Raw genomic sequence first — 7,608 nt, 5'->3', positions numbered from 1 at the left:
AGAATAGAAGCCTTTGACACGATACATGGCGTATAAAGAGAACGTCGAAGCTTAAATGGAGAGACAAAGTGAGAAACGAGCAAGTTATATAAATTAGAAGATGAAAGGAGAGTATGGAGAAATCTAAGGCGAATAAGACGAACAAGATGGATAGAAGTCGAGTTAGCAAAAATCTTTGCCGGTTTCCCTCCCTCAACCTCGATGATGTACCCCTCACGCAAGAACAATACCGTCTCCTCACCCGAAAGTTTCTTCGACACCAAGCTCCTTCATTACCCGCCTACCGAACAAGAGACCAAACCTCTTCTGCTGCATGAGCATCGCCCAAGGATTGCTGGACCTATTAGCTTCGTGCTACTCTATTTACCAATTTCTCCGATATACATCCCTTCCTTCCTCTTCAAATACTCCTACCTCCCTCAATACGCGACAGGACACAAGCTTTCGTATAAGCGGTCAGCCAGTTTTGCAGCCGCTTCCTGATCGACAGGCCCTGCTTGGAGTCACTTCTATTTGGGCCATAACCTTCGTACTAACTGGTTTGGTACCCTAGCAAGATAAATCACAGCTACCGATGCAAATACACCACTATGGATCATTGGAACGCGCTACCCTACGACAATGCTATTGCCAATGAAGTGTAGAAGAATGAATTAGGAATCTTAATCGCGAAGTATAAAATAAATATGTAGAAAATAACTCATAGAAAGAAACTTTAGGGCCTAGGGGGTAAAAAGTTGGGCTACAGGCCCGAGGACCCGGATTTAATTCCGGCCAATGCCGGGGACACTCTCAGCTTCACCCATCCCGGGGATTTTTCGCATACTAGGTCTTCCCGGGAAATCAAAGAAGCTCAAGAGAAAGAAACTTGCCGCCATACTCCTGTGTGCATGAATTTCACAAGGCATTGGGATGAGTAATGGGTGAGCTCTGCCTTCGCCAATCAAGCCAAGCTTAGGATTCATTGCTTTGATTTTTTAAGATAAACGTTAATATCAAATTACCGAGCATAAAATTGGTCTTTGAGGCAAGATGATATAGTAGAGTGGAGGTTTTTGAGATGTGACTGTGGAGAAGGACGGTAAGAGTAAAATGAACGCAAATCAAAACGAACGAGGAAGTGCTAGAAGTGGTGGAGGAGATGAGGGGGCTCCCAGGAAAAATCCAAAGGAGACAGACAAAGTGGATGAAGAGAATTTTGATTGGCAATGAAATATTGGAGACCGTAATACAATGAGGGTATAACGTTAGGCAAACGAGGAGGGGGAAAGAGCATGACAGGCATGTTAGATGATATGTAGAAAAGAAGGAAGTATGCAGAATTGAAGAAGGGTTTTTATCGTAGTGCTGGATTTCAGGTTATTTTTTCAGGGGAGGGAAAGAAAAGTCTCGCTATCAGTCCGTGTCCATCCAAAATTTACCTTAAACGGTAGAATACAAATAATAATGTCAACTTGCTTTGCAGATATACTACATATACAAGGGACCTCCCTATTCCAGATCTAATGGTTCAGTATCATATCTACTGTAGAAGAAATTTTGATTGCTAATGGAACCGATTGTTATCGCGACGAATAATGCCCACCCTATTACTCCTGTTTATGACCCCTCTCGTAATTCTACAGTGGGCTTACCATTCATTCGAATTGTTCATTTGTTTCTCCTCGGATTATTGCAAAATCAGAAAGCCATTAGGAATTTTGCGATGACGTTAGCTCAAGGAAAAAATAAGCAATATGGGTTAAAAACTTGACTATATCGCTCTGTCGTAAGAATAATTTATTTTTAATGTCGGCCACAAAAAACATGTCGTTTGAATTCCCGACTTCTGTCTCCCACAAAATTCACGTTCATGCTAAACGATAATTTCCATGCCTAAAACAATCCGTCAAATTTATAGAGGATTAACTCCAAATTGTAAGTTTTTGCCACAGTACGCACTAAGGGTGAATGTACGCGCAAATTTCTTGACATTTTAGCAAAATGTCAATTTGAAATGTTTATTGGAAGCATATGTCTTGTCAATAAATTTGATGTCTTAATAATTGTAAATTGAAGAAGACATTCACTGAAAAAACTTCAAGTATCGTAGATAACAAAATGAAACTTGTAGTATTTTTGCAAAATAATTTCACCTTGACAATCTTGCCATGTTTCACAATAGAACTAATAGGAGAAACAATTATTACTCGCACTTCATAGCATAAAATTAAAATTCTATCTGTATGAAATAGCCCATTTTCAATCGAATTTTTTTTACTTTTTAAAAACATAACCGCAATATAAGCATTTTCAGTTTTCATACATATTCCTTACTGTTATTTTTGTGATTCCTATCTACAAGCCCTACAACATTTCGGGCTTGAAATAGAAATTTTCGACGCTGATACATACGTACACAATTATTTGTCTTCAAAAAATATCTGTAAGTATCAAAACTTTGAGATTCCCTTCCGGAGGTGCCTTAACTAATATTAAATGAAAAATACGAGCGATTCTATGGAAATGAAACGAACATTCTTCCCACGAAATAATTAGTACACATTTTTTTGGTATCCATACGAGTCAGAAATGCAACGGGCGATAAGAGGATAGGAGGTCCTCTGCTTTTCATACAATTGCACAGCGTATCCGTTGAAATGACAGGACTTGGTAAAGGACAGAAGTGTCATCCTATTAGGGTGGTCAAGTGATAATCCTGCCATCACCTCTTTTCCAGTTTCTCTCATGAAAGGGTGTGAATAATATCCTACATAAAATACGGAAGAAATTTAAAAAAAAACAAACAAAAAACAAAACTTCCTAATATAAATAATCATTTAATAAAATTAAAATATTTTAAAATAAATACTAAATAAATATATATATATATATATATATATATATATATATATATATATATATATATATATTCGGCCCTCTCAGAGGCCTTCTTCAAGAGTCTCACTTAAAGAAGGCCTCTGAGAGGGCCGAAAGCTCGAACTATTTACCGTGTGAGTGTCCTTTTAAATGTTGCTATTCTATTTGTGTTCTATTGTGCCGCTCGTGTGAGTTTTTCCGTACAATCGTTATATGTATATATATATATATATATATATATATATATATATATATATATATAAAACGATATATATTTATGCACTTACACACACACACACACACACACACACACATATATATATATATATATATGCACATATTATTGCATTTAATATATTTACATATTTAATAACAATATATTTTTGATAATTTCTTATGAAAAAAAGAAATAATTATGTAACGTTGGATATTACATCATATTTAATGTAAAATACATACTATGTAATATTAATTTGATCAAAATAATAAAAAATTTAGAAGGAAATAATAAATATAGATTATTATAATATGTGATGGCTGTAAACGAACTACAGTTGTTTAATGCATGTAGTATATGTTGTGTGATGCAGTCTTAAGTACTTGCAAATTAAACGAATTTAAATGTTTGATTCGTAATTGAGAAATGGAGTAACCATTACAACAAGATACTCAAAGGTGATTCATTTCTACTTATTTTTAGCAAAAGAAACAAATGACATGGTCATCATACATTTCTAGATTAAACATACATCTTGTATATAATACAGCTATAGTTGATAGGGCAACTAATACCAATTGGAATAGCATAGGCATTTACATGCATTACGGTGCTTTGCAGGCGCCAGAAAAAAAAGATTAAAAACCTCTGAAAATAATGGACTATCGTAAATTTAATAAATTTTCTTTCTGAAATCAAAATTTTAGATAAAAATTTGAAAATGGAAGAGCCGTGGAGGCGCCCTTGATCGGTATGCGGGTTTTCGGTCATTTATTCGTGTTCAAACACTTTTAGAAAAATAAAATTGAAATTGTGATGGTACAGGAATTATGAAAATACATGACTCAGAAACTTTAAACAACTCTCCTCCAAGCCGTGCAAAAAATCTCAAGAGAACACCTTAAATTATTTCAATAGCGAAAAATGTCGTAATTTGAGATGGGAAGTTTTATGTGGTAGTGGACAATATCGCTCATGCAATACATAGTAGAAAATAAAAATGCATCCACCTTTTCATAATTATGTCATGAGTATACGGAGTAACATTAAACGCAAATCAAAACGAGAGTAACTTTAATTGACATAGCTTTGTAATGGAGCACAAGGAGGTATTCCTTATAGCGTAAATGCTCAAGGAATTAATCACATCAGAATTTTAGAAAAAATTCTGGTAGATCTTGTAGCCGATTCCTCCACTGTTAAATCTTGTCTCAAGTGCGTGCTGAAATACGGAAAACTCTGATTGGAATGCAATCAGCAAAATGATTTGCTTCCATAAAATCTTTAAGCTCTACCTCACGCGACAAAACCAAAATAACATACGATGCTCTAGCTACAAACGTTTTCAGCCCTGTTAAAAGGAAAAGAATAGACAGCATGAGGCATATCCATTTCAATATAATATCAGTTTTTCAAGCTGTAATCAAGCGAACACCTCATTACAAATACTAATAACTGTCATTGACCATGGTATAACCATTTATGGACATTTGTTAAAATAGTTTTCCGATCGGAAAATGCTATGAACTAAAATGAAGTAAGTTGCCTGCAGAACAAAATTACTTGGATGCTTTTATTTCTTATAAAGGCATAAACAGACTATCACCCGTTTGAATGAATGAAATTAGAACTGTGAGCATGTGATAGAGAATGCTGAGACGTACCTACACTGGAATAATAATTTGAAGAAAAACTTTTTTGAAGAAACCTACGTCGGTTAAGCTTGCAAAAGGAGAAAGAAAAATCGATCTGCTTCATTATACATGCTTGCAGTTGCAAATCGAAGAAGAATGATAATCTATAATCGATATACTCTGCCGAAACACGCCACCATAACTTGACAGCTCAGTGGCAAAGTTCTTCTCATATGCGTTTTTTTCGTGGGTTCGATATTCCGATTCGCCAGGAACTTTCTCTTTCTCCATTGGCGTCCTCCGACTTGCTGTAAATAATTTACCAGGCTGGAAAATATACGATCTGTGATAATATTTTTGCGATTTCAATGGGTTTTTTTGTCGCATCAATTTATGTTTTAATTTCGTGTACAGATATATTCTCAGATAAGTTTTCATTTTATAATATTTTCAAAAACATTTGAGAGATATTTAGTTCTAAGTACGCAATTGTATCAAATTGTGATTGGAGAGATGTTTACCCGCAAAATTCAGCTACAAAACAACCCACGCTGGCGTCAGTTATTCCATTGGCGGAGACCTTCGGAGAAGACGGTGGGTGTTTAGGTAGCATTATCTAAGTCCACAGCTACATAATACCCCGCAAGTCGCCGCAAGGGCGTGTGGCGGGGGGTGCTATATCACCACCCGTAAAAGAGAGAAAAACTACACACAAATTGAATATATTTATGCAAACGTACACCCATAGCGGCGTATAAATGAATGCAAAAATCTTTTTAACTAACACGCATGCAAATACATATACTGTCAACAAATATACACACGCACCTTAGAAAGTAGTGAAATTTATCCAACAACGTGCAAACTAGAACTAAAAGTAAGGAAACGAAATTCCACAGCCACATGGACATGCAACATATAATGATTGCCGCCCCCAAGGACACAGGTAGGGACATCACTGCATTGCATTCAATTTTAAAATTAAATTTTAACTAATGTAATTTTTCTTATTAAGTAACTATCGAAAAATAATACAGAGTAAATTTTTCAAATTTTTTCTACCTTAATCTAATGAGTAAACGGCAAAAGAGACGTGACCTCGTAGAAATTTTAATGAAGCGAATTGACTGAGTGAAAGAGAACCAATGAAAAATAATTAGTAGCATTTAAGAATTAATCTGAGAGAAAAATTTAAATGGAATGATAATGTATTTTTTTACAAGAGTAAATTTAACACGACCGCGATCCGAAGAACTGTGGGAGATACCGCGACAGATTATTTTTATCGGAGTCATCCGCTGTTAAATGCCCTGAAATGCAGAAATTTCACAATGTGGACAAAATTCACCTAGACCAGGAACCGAATCTGAATCCCTCGATTTCTGTCCAAGTATTTTGGCCAGACTTTATCTTCGTCGACTATAGATCAAAGCACACGCCTACGATTACTTGTGACTTTTAATGTTTGGATTTCGAGATAATATCTTAACCTTTTGAAACCTGTGGAAGTTCAGTGTAAAATGAAGTCTCGGAAGATTAATTTGTGAAAGCACTTGCTAGGACATCAAGCGATGCGAGTTCATATCACGGTAAAGGCGTATGATTTCACATTGTGAATTCCTTCATTACTGGAGTGGTTATAAAAATATAAACAAATTGCCGTGGGCCTACATGACGCATAGTAACATTACAAGTAGGCACTGTCAAACTTTGGATGATAATCTGCTAGGACTAGAGAAAATGTTTCAGTGAAAGAAATGCTCCGATGAGCACATTGTAAGATCAGTGAAAACGAGTTTCATCCATATACAAACCGCATCATAAAGTTGAACTTATTTCGCTTCCCAGGGAAAAAGACTAAGGCATCGTTAGCCAAGTTAGGACGCCCACCATCATGTTCACGTAGGTGACGAAAATTGGTTGTCAACATACCGTGAAATTCTCACCGACCATGTGTTTGAGTTTGAGAAGTAGTTCATTTGATGTGGTGAAATTGTTTGCACTCATGTCACGTCAGACTTAGAACACTCAGCATTATGATGTTATTCTGCAGGTTTCGAGAAAATTTGAATATAGACGAACAATCTTTGTATGTCTGAAAAATTTCAACGATTCTTGCGTGCGTTATTTCATAATCAAGTCAGTGAAATAAGATACATTATGTATAGCTATTTTATCTTACGAGTTTCTATTTACTGATATAGATAAATGAAGTGGCTAATTGCATAAAAAACAGCTACAAAAAGGGTACTTAACGAGTAAGTCTAACCAGAATATGATATGTAACTGCTGCATGTTAGCCGTAAAAGAGAGTTAGCCGCATGGGAGCGTTACCGTTTGACGATCATTGGATTACAATTTATAAATGGACATAGCTAACTCCAAGAAAAAAGGCCAAGTGGTTAACAAAGCAATGTAAAGCTTATTTTCATACTATTATCCGACGTAAATTTTTCTTCCATTCTATATTTAGGCAAGCAAAGGAAATTGAATTGGAGAGTAGGTAACTCGTATAAACTTTTTCCAGATCACTCGGATTCCGGATCACAAATATATGGTAAGGAAAATTCGTCAAATCTGGAAAATATTATGTAAAAATTATAAAGATATTTGTATAAAACGTATCGGGAAAAGTTGCGGAAAATTGATTAATTTAAGATATTGCTACAATTCCTCAAAATTCTTCAAAGTACATCCCTTGAGCGTGAACACTCTTTTGCCAGCGACTTTTCCACAACTCGAAGGCTCCCTGGCAGGCGAATTCCGAAAGACCCTTAAGGATAATCGTGGAAGCTACTTTGACGGCATTTAGGGTCCCATGGTCCGGTGTCCTTTGAGGGAGGATTTCACTTTTGGAAATTGGAAATAGTTTGCTGGTGCCAAGGCGGGACTGTAAGG

Source organism: Hetaerina americana, unplaced genomic scaffold (assembly GCF_022747635.1).
Source record: "Hetaerina americana unplaced genomic scaffold, ioHetAmer1.1.p SCAF_7, whole genome shotgun sequence".
NCBI lineage: Eukaryota > Metazoa > Arthropoda > Insecta > Odonata > Calopterygidae > Hetaerina > Hetaerina americana.
This window is presented reverse-complemented; position numbering follows the sequence as displayed.